General features: G+C 37.3%; 1 long non-coding RNA gene across 1 annotated transcript in view; it reads left to right on the forward strand.

Moving 5' to 3' along the window:
- LOC116419391 overlaps window positions 1–15,597 on the forward strand; it is a 36,353-nt gene that overhangs the window by 19,882 nt on the left and 874 nt on the right. The gene's annotated exons all lie outside the window — the stretch shown is intronic.

Genomic DNA, 15,597 nt, shown 5'->3' on the forward strand with positions numbered 1-15,597 from the left:
GGGTGTGGATGTGAGAATGCAGATATATACACAGACATTTTATGTATATATATGTGTGTGTGTGTATATATATATATATACATACACAAAGAAAAATCTTTCATACTCCTTTGGGAGTATTTAGATTATAATTCAAATACATGCTTTATATATTGTCAGCTTAACATGGGTAATGTGGGGACCCTGACCTACTGGATTGAGGTACCTCCCACGGAGCTGAGCCCACATACTAGCCCCTTACTCTGGATGCCCAAGGTCCCTTCCTAAAAGACTTGTGCAGCCTTGGAATATATTCCTTAAAATTGAATATATCAATAACTATTTCCTTCCTTTGTCTTCCAGACAACTGTGTTTTCAAACACATATCTTGTTTTCTTACTGGAAAAGTATGTAAAGACATGGCTTCTTAATGAGTAATAAAATATTATGTTGATTGAAGGCAACTGTTTTCAGAAGAAGTCTCTGGTTGGCCATAGGACCATAGGTTTAGAGCTGGAAGTCCCTGGCTGGCCATAGGGCCATAGGTTTAGAGCTGGGAAGGACCTAAATGTCTCATTCTACAAATTAGGAAACTGAGGAATAGAACTGCTAAATATTCTACATCATAAGTGATAGTAGGCTACCAATAGAGACCGATTCTCAGGAATACATTCCTTGAGATTGCATTGTAATAGCCAGTCCTACTTAGAACTTTCAAGAGACTGGCTCTGTTTTTTGTTGTCTCTCAGGATGGGAATCTCAGACTATATTTAGGCTCTATTTTATTTAATTTTTTTCCACTTAATTTAATTTAAGTCACTAAATTGTTATCAAGGCTATTTTGTGCCAGATACTTTGAATAGAGTCCTTGCCCTCAAGAAGTTTCCACTCTGTTGGGGAGAAATGTATCCTCAGAGAAGTACTTGTAATCCATTTCTAAGTCATGGAAATTGCACTCTCCCCATCATTCTCATTCAATTTAATCTCCATCCACCAGAATCTTAGACTCTTCCCCCAGAATTACCTAAGTGTCCCATAGTATCTACTATTACTTGGAGTCATTTCTCAGCCATTTCTAAATCACCTTCTCCCTCCCTTTTAGCTTCTAGATGGGGGAGATCTTTCCCCATTAGGATATAAAATAAAATTTAAAAATGGGAATAGGGACAACTGGCCCTGCTTTCTTGTTCTTGAGTGCTCAGTGCTTAGCACACTGCCTGGTTTGGAGTAAGAATTTAATTAAAAACTTTTTTTTACTCATTCCTAAGTAAATACAAAGTGGTTTTTTCAAATGGAAGGGGGAAAAAATTCTTAACAACTTGGAGAATCAGGAACAGTCTCATATAACAGATGGCATCTGACCTGTGCCTGGAAGGGAGGTAGGGATTCCAAAAGGGTGGAGGTAAGGAGAGAACATTCCAGGCAAGGAGGACAGACTGTACAAAGGCCAGAGGCAGAGATAGAATGTCACGTATGAGGAATGGCAAGTAGGACGGTCTGGCCGGGAACATAGAATGTGGGAGGGGGAGTCATGTGAAGAAATCTGTGAAGAAAGACTGGAGCCAAATTGGGAAGGACTTTAGATGCTAGCAGAGGAATTGCCATTTTCTCCTCCAGGGAATAGGAACTGATAAAAACCCCTTGAACCGAGGCGTGACATGGTCAGACTGTGCTTTAGGAATTTTAATTTGGCAGCTGAGTGGAGGGAGGATGGGGAGAGGAGGAGAGGGAAAGGAGAGACTTAGAGCAGGTAAACCAAGAAGCCATCCCCATTCCCCATCTGTTCATTTGTTCATTCATTTATTTGACAACTATTTATTGAGCACTTGATATATTCCTTTAAATTTAATCTAAAACATTAATTAAATTCATGTTCTGTGCCACAAAAGACAGAATCATAGGGTAGAGGGCTTGCCTTGGAGCCAGGAGGATCTTGATTCAAGTCCCACTGACGTATACTCGCTGTGTGACTCGGGACATTTTGGTGTTCTAGACCCCAGCTTCTTTAACTATGGTTCTGGACCCCATATGGGGCCTCATAACTGAATGTGAGGGTGACAAAGTTATGATTTAGTATCAGAAAATATTTGATTTGTATACCTATTTTACATACCTATATACTTGGGGTCTCATAAAAGTTTATCAGGCTAACAAGGGTTGTGAGTGGAAAAAGATCAAGAAAACTTGCTCTAGGCTCACAATGTCAAACTCAAATAAAAAGGGGGCCCACTAAGCAATACAAAGAGAAAACCTCATAATAACACAGCTAACTTTTGTATATATGCCAGGCAATTTACTAGACACTTTACAATATGATCTTCTTTGATCCTCACAACAGCCCTGGGAGGTTGATGCTATTATTATTATCTCCATTTTACAGCTGAGGAAACTGAGACAAAAAGGACTTAAGTGACTTGTCCAGCTAGTAGATTTCTGAAGTTGGGCTTGAATTCAGATCTTCCTCCACTTTGTCACTTAGCTGCCTTCTTGTTATGTTCATATTAATACTGTTACATAATTATAAATAATTACAGTAATATTACTATATGTTGAGATTATATTAATAACAATAACATCTATGTTATTTTATTATATTTTTCTTTATCTCTTAAATGTTTCCCAATTATATGTTAATCTGGTTCAGGTCATATTCAGCAGTGTTGTGGGTCATAGGCAGGGGTCACATATGTTTGAAATCCCTGTTGTGTAGGTCTCAAGCTTTGGGGAAGATGCTGACCTGCATTGGGAGAGAGAGTTCCCTCATCTGAGAGTTCTCTATACCACTTAAATCACAAGCCTAGTTCCTATTACTAGGTTGTGAATCCCTAGGGATTTAAAGATAAATGGGACAAAGACTGTATGTCAGTTCTATTCCTTGAATATACTGGGGGAGTTTTCACCTTTATTCTTTGATCTTGAAGCACCATGCCATATACCACGTCCACCCAGGTATTTCCCATCCTTCAAGAATCAGCTTTTGAAACAAAAATACCCCAGAGACTTGCATGAATAAGCTATTCATTTACTTTGAAGAGTGATGATAACATCACAACAAAGGTAAAGGTTTGGGCAGTACAAGCATGCCATGGAAAAGGGAATCTCTCTCTTTCCTAGAAAGGGCCTGTGTGTGACCTTGAGGCATGGAGTGTTCTTAGGTTTTGATTTTGTTTCTTTATCTTTGAGAGGGTCTAAATTCTTCTCTCTAGGCCAGATGGAGCCTTAAAGAAAGGAATTGATCAAACACTAATTAATGACAGAGAAATGTGAATATATCAGTTCCTACTGGGATGCTGATTAGAGCCATTAAAAGGATGGGTATAGGAAAATTAGAACTCAAAAAACAAATTCCACTGTACCTATACACATTATTGACACAACAAGAACTACTAAGTTTTCTCAAATTAGGTAGGGGGGGAGGGAGGAGGGTTTGGATTTCTATATCCATCCCCCCTACTCTGATTGGTGAATACCTGGGAAGGTATCTAGGATTGACTGACTTTTCCTTCCAATGTCCATTTTCAGGAATCAAAAAGGTCTGTGCTTTGGGGATGCAAGAGGGAGTTCACCGAGAGGATGGCATGAGTCCAGGAGATTTTTTTTTTGCTCCTGATGGTCAGGAGGCTATGCTCAAAAGAGTGAACCTGAAAGAATGCAGGGCACTTGTGGGCACTATTCCTGAACAGCAAAGCAGGAAATTAGAGGAGAGATGTAAGGGGGAGAAAATCCTTATCCCCAATCCACATAAGGAGCTCTGGTAGTATTACCCTCCCAATCTCAGAGGGAACTATCCCCTTTAGGTGTTACTGTGCATTCTAGCAGAAAACAGAAGATATCAGGAATTGACACTGAGCTAAGCAAGCATGCTAGGGAATTGGGTGCCAACTTCCCAAAGCCGAGGAGAATTGCAGGCTAAGTTTTGGAATGAAAAGTAGAAGAGAACTCATAATAGCATTGATATGAAGAAGCAAGCAGGAGGAACGCATTGATTCTGAGCTCTAATTTTCCAAGACTGGCAGTTAGTAAGGGTGTTGCTCATAGGCTGGTGGAGTTATTTTCTCTAAAGGTCTATCATCCCTAACTTTTCTAGAATTCTATTTATCTCCTTAACTTTTCTTATTTATTTTGTAGTTTGATTTATTTAGTTCGGAGAGAGCAGGTGGAAGACCCCCAACTAGAAGAGTTATTTTTTAGGAAGTCTTGGACCAGGCTTATTTGTTTTTCTTGAAATAATGAAATTGTTAATTTTTAAAAATAGAAATTGTTAATTTTTAAAGCTTCATGTGAGTCTGTGTATTTATAAGCAGAGTTGGTGTCTACACCCTAGTGTGTATGGGTATGTGTGTCAGGGGAGGGGTAGATTTCAGATGCTAAAAGTTTCCCGGATTATCTATATGGGAATGAATGAGGCTGACAAGAACCTAAAATGCATCTGGGCTCATCTGGTCGGGAAGAAATTGTTAACACAAGGAGGAGGCAGAAGCACAACTCGAATTCTATGAAAATGGCTTACAAAGTGGATTATATAGAATAATATTGTTTTACAGGAAATAATAAATAGGCCAATTTCAGAAAAGTTTGGAAAGACTTCATGAACTGATGCTGACTAAAATGAGCAGAACCAGGAGAACATTGTATATAGCAACAACAAGATTATGTGATGATCAGCTGTGAAGGATTTGGCTCTTCTCAGCAATGAGGTGATACAAAACAATTCCTATAGACTTTGGATGGAAAATGCCATCTGCATTCAGAGAGAGAACTATGGATATTCAATGTAGATTAAAGCAGAGTATTTTCATCTTTTTTTGTTTGCTTGCTTTTTCTTTCTCATGTTTTTTTCCCTTTTGTTCCATTTTTTCTTGTACAATGTGACAAATGTGGAAGTATATTTAAAAGGATTAATCTATATCAGATTAATCTGCCCTGAGAAGGGGGAGGTAAGGGAGGAAGGGAGAAAAATTTGGAACACAAAATTTTACAAAATTGGATGTTGAAAACTTTGTATTTGGAAAAAATAAAACACTTGAGAAAAAAAACTCAAGTGGATTACAGAGCATTTTGGCATACATCAGATTCTCACATAAGGTACAGTCAAGTGGATCCATGGTGAATGGAGTTCTGGGTCTGGAGTTAGAAGGACATTTTCCTGAGTTCAAATCTGCTCTAAAACACTAACTGTGTGATTAAGCAAGACTCTTAACCATATTTGCCTTATTTTTCTCATCTGTAAAATGAGTTGCTAAAGAAAATGCCAAATTGCTGCAATATCTTTGCCAAGAAAACCCAAAACAGGGTCACAAAGATTCAAATATGACAGAAAATGATTAAACAACAAAATCTCATACATTATATATATACACTTATATGTGACAGCAACCCAGTCAGGTGGATGGGGAAAATATTATCTTGCTTTTATAGCTGAGAAAAATTGGTTCAAAGACCAAGTTAAGGCTAACCAACAGCAAGAATCAGAATGAGATCTCTGAGAAGTTGAAAAGTTTCAACGCGAGAAGACTTCCTCACTGTCTCTCTCCCTAAAGTGGTGGGAAGGACTTCTCCAAATGAGTGATTTTGTGGTAATTCAGCAAGCATCTATAGCAGGGAAAAGAAAAGAAAAAACTCACATTTTTGACAGCTTTACACAGCCAGGAATTGGATACTGTGGGCATCTCCAGATATGGCATCTTCTGGGATGATTTCCTTAGCTTTCTTTTTTTTGGAAAATGTCCCATCCTTGAGGGATACTCTCAGCTTTTTAAGAGTCTCATGCTTATCATAGGATCATGGATCTAAGGTGAGAAGATACCTCAGAAACCAATTACTCCAACCCCTTCATTTTGTAGATGAAGAAACTCAGGCTCAATGAGGGCAAGTAATAATCATAATACTGCAAGTTGCAGGTGTCAGATATGGGATTTGTAATCACCTCTTCAGACTTTGAAGTCAATTTTACCTATAATTCTACCTACATCTAGGACTTGGTATCTTTGAGAACAATAATTAGTTGAAGAGAGCAAGAATAAGGATTAGTAATAGGTCTTCAGTTTGGGGGCAAGGCACGGTCTTTCCTAAGACCATTAAATTCAAGATTTTGGGCTATCTCCATCAAGGTGTGAGGGAAGATGGTGGTCAACATGGCAGTGGTTTGACTTGCCTGGCACGTACTGCTGCCTTTCTGAACTCAAGAGCCTTGGGAATAGCAGTGTTTCTAGTCCAGTGCCTACAATCAGCATCCTGGGAAGCTAGACTTGTGGATATGCAGCCTGCAGCTACAGGAGACTCAGAAAAATAAGTGCTTGCCACCAAAGTCTTTAGCATGGTCAAATGTTTCAATATCAGCAACTAATATGATGTTCTTCAGTATAAATAACACCAAAGAAAAGGTATTACAGTCTCTGCTTTACCACTATACCCCAAGAGTCATGGTTCAATTTCATCTGACTTGTAGCTGAAATCTGCTATATGTTCTCTCTCCTATCAGAATGTGAATTCCTTGAGAACAAGGGGCTACCTCACTTTATATATATATATATATATATATATATAAATACATATATATGTATATTTTATATTATTTTTATTTCTATATCTATAAATATAATTTATATTATATTTATCAATTAAATATATATAGAGTTGATTAAGATGGGGTTGTATTTTATTAGGGCAATGCTTTTCAAACTTTTTGGCCTTAAGAGCCCTTTATATTCTTAAAAATTATTGAGGACCACCCAGCTCACCCCACCAGAATTTTTGGTTAGGTAGATTATATTTGTCAATATTCATTATATTAGAAATTATAATATTGTAGCCTTATTATGAAAAGAGTTTTGACCTGGAAAGGTGGAAAGTTCTGAAGACCCCCTGAAAGAGTTCAGATCCTTGAACACCATTTAATAATTATTGATATAGGATAAGAAAACTCCTTCTTCCAATATAGGTCACAGTCCTCTGCAGTTTATAGTCTTGGACTTGCTTGGGGCACTGAGAATTTCAGTGACTTGTCTAGGATCACATAGCCTGTCAATGTCAGAGGAAGAATTATTTGAAGTCAGTTCTTCCTAGCTCTAAGGCCAGCTTTTTATGGATTAAGCTATATTTTTTCTCGTCTAACATATACATATAATATATACATTTATACATACATAAAATGTGCATATACATGTGTATATATGTATACACATATACATGTATAGATATATTTGAATTCAAGGTAATTTTGGGAAACAATGTACTAATTATTTCAAAGCTCAGAAAAGACTTCAAGGAGCAGCTGATTGGTGCAGTGGTTAGAGCACCAGCCCAGAAGTCAGGAGGACCTGAGTTCAAATCTGGTCACATATACTTAACACTCCCTAGCTGTGTGATCCTGGGCAAGTCACTTAACCCCAATTGATTCAGGAAAAAACAAAACAAAACAAAACAAAAAAAGACTTCAAATGGAAGGTAACATTTGAGCTGAGTCTTGAAGAAAACTCCAACAGATTTCAAGAAGCAAAAGTGAGGAAGGGGTGCATTTTAGGCAGTTAGGGCAAAGGCACAGAAATGGGAGATGAAATATTATATATACTGATGAATCAGAGAGGAAGAGTAAGATGGCTAGAAATAACAAAGTGTTTTTCTTAATTAAGCTTATGGGCTTAATTAACATTTGCTAAATTTAAAAGAGAAATCAGTTTTTTACAAAGGAAAAAAAATCTAAGGAAAAGAATGATAGATGAAATAAATCCAACAAATAAGCAAAATAACCAGAAGCAGAGGACAAATGAAGGCTGTCTGACAAGGAACTTTCCCCAAGATGTGATAGAGAGAATATTAATCACGATATGAATTGGATTATAAGATCATGGTAGAGGAGTGAGGGGAAGAGAGAGAGAAAAAAAGGAGAAACAGAAATGATATAATATAGGAAGTGCAAAGAGTAATGAAGAGTAACTGTAGATCAAAACCAAGGCCAGGAGATATTTATTTGGTACAGCTTGTGGAGAAGGAGGAAGGCACTATGGAAAGTGTTGACAGATGGGAAGAGAGGAAGTATTTGTATTTTCTACCTTCTTTCTTTGGAGGTAGCAAGGCATACAATGATAGAAGCTTGGAAATCAAAAGTTATAGATTCAAATTCTACCTCTAATATCACTTAGTGTAAAAGCTAAATTTCTTATTCAAATTCCTGACTTCTTTGTTGCTTTTTGGACACTGTCTTCTGATCCTGGGCATTTTCACTGGCTGCATGGAATGCTTTCCCTCCTTATCTCCCCTCTTGTCTTCCCTGGCCAAGTTCTGCCAGAAAGTCCATCTTCTATAGAAAGCCCTTAATTCTAGTCCCTTCTTTCTATTGATTATTTCCAACTCATCCTGTATGAATTACCTTTTGTCTTTCTTTGTTTTCCTAGCACTTAGAACATAGTAGGAACTTGGTAAATGTTTATTGATTGAATTTCCTCATCTGTAAAGTGAGGTTGGAATGAATGGTTTCTGAGGTTCTTTTTCAAGACTAGATCTGGGATTGAGTGAGTCTCAATTTGTAAAATAGTGAAACCCAGTTCTTTTCATTGCTCATATTTTTTAGTCTAGCCTCCTTTTAAGGAAAGTGCTCAAATCTGTTGTCAGGAGAAAGATTTCAAGATGGGGTGCTTTGAGGCTTTAGGGGCATATTCATTTCTCTGATTTTTCCCAGAAAGACTAAAGAAAAAAATTGTGAGAGAAGTTGGCAAGAGCCAAGGGTCAACAACCTTTGGTCCTGCCTTAGCCTCTCTCTACAGAAGCATCTTAGAGGCTCACTGCCATAGACTGCGGTTTTGTTTGTACCCCAGAGAGGAGGAGATGGGAAGAGAAATATAAGTGGAAAAATGAAAAACAAAGAATTCCTGAAATCCCGATAAGCTGCTCAACTATGCACCAAAACATAAATATTTGGCCAAATTAGCCAAACCAAATGGTTCACATTTTCAAAGTAAGACTGCAGCTTTTTCCCCCTTTTCTCTTCTTCCTTCCTTCTTTTTCCTTCTTTCCTTCCTTCTTTCCTTCCTTCTTTCCTTCCTTCCTTCCTTCCTTCCTTTCCTTTCCTTTTTTGTTTTTCCTTCCTTCCTTCCTTCCTTTCTTTCTTTCTTTCTTTCTTTCTTTCTTTCTTTCTTTCTTTCTTTCTTTCTTTCTTTCTTTCTTTCTTTCTTTCTTTCTTTCTTTCTTCCTTCCTTCCTTCCTTCCTTCCTTCCTTCCTTCTTCCTTCCTTCCTTCCTTCCTTCCTTCCTTCCTTCGTTCCTTTCTGAATTAAGTCCCAGTGGTTAACAAATTTAGAATGTACCAACAGATACTTGGGAGAAATGGCATTCTCCTGGTCAAAGGAAGTCACCACTCTGTGACACTCTGTGTTAATGAGCCCTTTTTAATATGATCCCTAAGCCACTGGACAATTAAATTTAACTTCTGAGTCAATAATTCTATGAAAACATCAGTCACAACAGTTGTTAGACATTGTGTAAGTCAGAAGCAGCTAATATCTTTAAGGCCCAATTATAGCAACCTAAGCCAGAGAAGTAGTGATAGCTTTGCTTCCCTTGTATATTCCTCAATGGGGAGATTATCAGGAAAGCACCTAGGAAACCAAGATCACATGGTTGGGTCCTCCATTGATGGTTAACTTCACCCTTCACACTCTTCTCTTCCCTTTAGCCTTTCTTAGCATATGACTTAGTGAAGGGGATAAAAGGATCAGGGATGGAGAAAAGAACAAGTTCTCATTCCAGATAGATAAAGGATGGAGATGGAGAGATGTAAAGATGGAAGTCCTGGGTCTGAAATCTGAAAAACTCATCTTCCTGGATTCAAATCTGGCTTAATCTTACTGTGTGACTCTGGAGAAATCATTTGACCTTTTTGCCTCAGTCTTCTCATCTGTAAAATGAGCTAAAGAAGGAAATAATAAATCATTTCAGTGTGTTTACCAAGAAATACAAGGACAAAAATCAAACAGTCTCTTCCTTCAAGGAGCTTACATTCTATTTGGGAGAAATAACATATAAAAAGAACTAGAAATTAACAGGGCTCAAACCAAATAAGGAATAGTTGAATAAATCACAGTATATGAATGTAATGAAATACTATTGTGTCAAAAGAAATGATGTCAAAAACGCTTCATGGAAATCTGAGAATTCTTTTGAACCAATGCAGTGAGCAAGGAGGAAAGTAATTTATCCAATCACAATAATACTACAAAGACAAAAGAACTTTAATCAATGCAATAATCAGCACAGTTTCAGAGGATTCATGATGAAGCACACTATCCACTTCCTGCAAGAGATATCATGACTCAGGATACAGGTTATGACCTTTTTTTGCTGGATATGGTCAGTATGGGGATTTGTTTTACTTGAACATCTATGTTTGTAACAAGAGGTGTTTTATTTTCTTTGTTTTGTTTGTTTCTTTTTTCAATGACTATGGGAAAGAATGAGGAAGAGAAGGTAGATTTTTGTTCTTTGAATTTTAAAAATAAAAAAATTAAAAAACATGTACAAAGTTAAAAATAATAGATAGAATTTTGCATATCATTTTAAAGTTTGAAAAGTGTATTGCAGGGACAATCTCATTTTCTCTTCTCAACAATTCACTTTACAAATGAGGAAAGTGAAACAGACAAAAGTTAAATGGTCACAAAGCTTGGAACTATCCACAGCAGAATTTGAACTCAGGTCTGCCTGACTCCAGGACACACACACACACACACACACACACACACACACACACTCTGAATTATTCTGATAATGAATCTTCCTTTGAGAGTGGATTAATTTAGGAAATAGTCTAGAATCACTTATGGACTGAAATCTGGTGATTATAAAGTCATTGGAGTCACATAGCATATTTATGGATCAAAATAAGACCTGAGAATAAAGTAAGGATTGTGTGATGGTCTCCTTGGTACTAAGGCAATTCCCAAGCTGGAGTTCCAAAAATATGAAAAATATGCCATTTTTGGAGAAAAGGTGCAGATACCAAGATCACTACTTTGAAGAACAACACTTACATGCATTTTATCCATTGTACTATCTTGCTGTTTCACAAAAATAAATATAAAATATAAAAATATATAAACCATGTCCTAAAACATTGCCCCAAAGTCATCCCAGGACTCTAGACTCCAAAAAGGTCAGTTTCTTCAACTTGGAACTCCATCTTCTACTTTGGGGTTCTGAGCCCTACCATTCAAGGAAAGGACAAGTCAATCTGTGGCATCCTAAAAATCTACTTCCCTTCCCTGCAGTTATCCAATCAAAAACATCTCTCTCTAGTTACCCTTCTCCTCTATCTCTTGTCTTCTAATTAAATGTAAGTCTTTGGGGGGCAGGTATTATCTTGATTTTGCTTCTGTACCCTAAAAACTTAGCTCAGTTAAAAAAAGAAAACTTTGCATAGTTCCTAGTACATGGTTAAGTATGTAATACTTATTCACTTGCTCATTTATTTACTTCCCCAGTCTTGGTGAGTTCTCTAAAATTAAGTTTCAAGATGGCTTATGTCTAGGTTTCTCCAAATGTGGAGAACAGAGTAACTAACTTCAGTGTGACACTTAACTAGCTATGTGATCCTAAGATCACCTAAATCGCTACTGTTTTTTTCATCCATAAAATGGGGATAATAAGAGCATATACTTCTCGTAGTTGCTGTGAGGATAAAATGGGATAATATTTATAAAGCACTTTATAAATACTTTGGAGTATAATGTGAATCCTAAATATTATTATCATTGTTATTATTAGGACCCTTAATATATGAAAAGTATATAAAAATGGGATAGCCTTATCTTTACCCCACATACTCCTTCCTGAAAATCAACAAGACCCAAACAGAAATACAAATTACCCAAAACAGTTCGTGATTTTTGCCCCAGAAAGTTAATACACATCACAAGTTAAAAGGAGATCCCCTTAGCATGGACCTGCAGAGTTTGGACCAGGAAAATGTATTTTCATAACAACAAGGGGGTAATAGTCCACATTATCAGAATTCTCAGAGGTCAAGAAGATTAAGGATTGAGAAAAGGACATAGTGCTTGCCAGTTAAAGCATCCTGCTATCTTTGGAGAAAGCATTTCCATTTTAATGGTAGAATTATAAGAATAATCATTTGTAGCTGAAGCTGCATGGGGGAAACCTGAGTCTCAGAAAGGAGATCTTACTTCTTTGAGGATCTGTAAGGATTTAAAATATAGTTAATTCTATATCTGAAGCTAGACATAAAAATCACATAAAGAATGGTTTGGAAATAGAGAATGAGACCTAAAAAGTAGAAGGAGAAAATGACTGTTAGACTGAGTTTTGATTAGTAATTAATGGAGGGTATATGAATGGAGGACAGGATAAAGGAAGCACCAAAGAATAAGCTGAAAATAAAGTGCAACCTCAAGATCAACAGACCAGGGAGATTATAGAAGCCAGGGGTTCAAGACAGAGGTGAAGATTCAAAGTAAGGGAAGATGCAGTCGCCAGGGGTTTCCCAGAAACCAGAGGGCAAGATAGGGGCAGTGGGTCAAAGCCAGGCAAGTATTCCATGATTCCCATGTTCTTAGGCATTGTTTTAGATTGTAAGGGTACAAAATAAATTATCCCTAGTTAACTAGGGATACACTAACTTATACTATCTAGGAAGAGACTGTGTGTGTGTGTGCGCGACATATATTATACATGTCATGTATAATATATGTGTATATAATATATGTATATGTGTAGATATGCACACATACATATACACACTATATATAAAACATATAAGGCTTTTTGAGAAGGTTCTAATTACTGGGAGATTTAGGAAAAGGTCTTTTATAGATGGTGTTCAAGCTAAATTTTGAAGGAAACTAGAGATGCTAAGAGGAAAAGGTGAGGGGGGGACTGTGTGAGGAACTCTTCCAGTGTGGCCAGACCAAAGAAGGGAATGATTTATAAGGCTGGAGAAGTAGGTTGGAATCAGGTTGTGAAGGGTTTTCAGTGCCAAACAGAGGGGATTTGTATTTGATCTTAGAAGTAATAGAGAGATGTTGGAGTTTTCTTGAGAAAACAGTTTATGAGAGTAGTAGACAGCCACAGCTTGTCAGCCAAGATAACCACAAAACTGAAACCTTGCCCACCTTCAAAGGTAGAAAGCCTTTTTTTTGGACCCTTTTTACTTTAGCCATGACTCTCTGGGATATAAGCTTAAGCTGCTCCAGTGCAGCAACTGGACGCACCTGGCAGACCCTAATAGTGATGACAGGAAGCACCTGGAAGGTGAGTCAAATCTGAGCCAGGCTCCCCAGGAAACATGAGACCATACCTGCAATATAAATTTACTGTACCCTGAAATTCTCTTGCCCTGCAGGAAAGTTTGCATCCTTGAACCTACAGTGCTTGGATTAGAGTGAGGGGAGGGAGAAGAGGTGGTTCCTGGCAGAGCAGAAAAGGAAGTAAATAAAGCCTACTCCTCTTGGCTCCCCATCTTATCCCAGATGTCTTGGCTGCCATGGAGTAATTGCAATGCATTCATGCAAGGTAGACTCACTCTGCAGCAGTGATGGTAAGCATATACTTCTGACAGGTAATTTAGGAGCTGAGAAAAAAAAAACAGTTCTCCTTTCTGACCTCATCAAAAATTTTACTTAGCTTCTTAATTGCAACTCTGTACCAAGCCTGTGGGTTTGGCCAAATTGACCATTCAGATTCCAGAGCAAGAATCCAAGAAAGAGATTACCCCTTTTCTTTAGAACAGATGACAGTTTCTTGGAGAAAAACATATATATTTGGAAGGAAGAAAGAAAGGAGGTAGAACATGTGTCCTAGCTACTGGATGTAACTAAACATTTCAAATTGTTTGTGAGTCCCTGGGATCAGGTTCTGTTTCCTGAAGAATTTAAGAACAGAAAGATTCTGAGGAGCATTAAGGTGAATAAATAGGTTCACTTAAAATATTCAGAGACAGATTTAAAATGCTTCATAACGTATTGGTTTCCATTCATTTAACAAACATTTATTAAATATCTTCTATGTACAAGTTGTTCTTGGAGCTTTGGAGACAGAGGAATTCAATTTAACTCTATTTAGAGCTGATCAATGTTAGATGTGGCAGGTACCAGCAAATGCAATGGCAAAAGCAACAATAATCTCTGTCCTCAAGGAGCTTATGTGTTCTACTGTGGTAGGGGTGGGTGGGAGCCCATATACCCATAAGTTAATTCAAAGTCATTTTGGAAGGGAGAACTAACAATTGAGGAAACCAGGAGAGTTTTCTCAATTTCACAAAGAATGAAAAAAATAAATGTCTGCATTCAAGGAGCTCTATATTAGAGCAAGGCACTATACAAACAAATATAATACAAAATGGAATAAGATAGGGACTGAGGAGAAAGCAACACAATATTATTCTAGAAAACTTGGAGAGGATCACTTTCATCTAAGAAGCTCATAGAAAACTTCATAGGACATTAGTGCCTGAGTTAGTCCTTGAGCGGAGAGAAAATTTCAGCAAAAGGTAGAGATGACAAAGGAATGCATTCCAGGCAAGGGAGACAGCTTGCACGAATTCATGGAGGCAGAAGAGGGCAGGAGAAGATCACAGGACAGCCACTAGTCCAATTGATAGAAATATTAAGTGAATAAAAGGTACCCATATGACATAAGACTAGGAAAGTCTTGCAGCCATATTGCAGAGGGTCATAAATGCCAGGCTAAGTAGTTAAGATTTTATCCTATAAGCCATCAACTCATCCCGCACTCACAGCAGTGACCTTACCAATCTAGTGACTAATAGGAGTAAGCTCATCAGTGCAATCTGAAAATACTTTGAACCTACAATAGCTTGTATAGCACAAGCCCATTGTCTTGTCCTGGGCTTTCTCTGTCATAACACTTTCAACCAAAAGTCATGTAGATTTCCTCTTCTGGCCGTCTCTCTCACCAGCCAGAAATCAGGAAGGTAGAAATGGAACCACGAGCACTCAAATATTGAAAAGTAAAGGGAGATGAAAAGTTTGGGAAGTAAAATAAAGATTAGGAACCAGGAAATCCACAAGAATTATTACCAGAGACTGTTTATATCTCTCTCACACACACACAAGCACAAAATCATTTTGATAATGAATCTTCCTTTAAGAGTAGATTAGTTTAGTAAACAACCAAGAGTCATTTATGGACTGAAGTCTGGTGATTATGAAGCTACAAACCATCTTTGTGGCTCAAAAATAAGATATGAGAATAAAGCAATGAACTTCATGTATGACTGATCTCCTTGGTACTAAGACAATTCCCAAGCTGGAACTCCAAAAATATCCAAAAATATATTATTTTTGGAATAAAGGTACCCAAGACTATTCTGAAGGACAACACTTGCTTGGATGTAGAAGTATGCTTACTTATAAATTGATATTATTTCTATATCACCTTGCCTTGTAGATAAGATTCAGCATTTACATTTTTGATAGACCATGATGTATATAAAGCAATGATTATGAGTCTATGTAAAATCTTAGAACTGTTATAAAACAATATTCTAGGGTTTTTAAATATCTTCATTGTATCCCACCTCTTCTACGGTCACTGTCCACAGTTTTCTAGAGTAGGAGAGTTTTGGGACTGGAAGATTAAATTCTTTTCA

The sequence above is a fragment of the Sarcophilus harrisii genome, chromosome 5 (assembly GCF_902635505.1).
Source record: "Sarcophilus harrisii chromosome 5, mSarHar1.11, whole genome shotgun sequence".
NCBI lineage: Eukaryota > Metazoa > Chordata > Mammalia > Dasyuromorphia > Dasyuridae > Sarcophilus > Sarcophilus harrisii.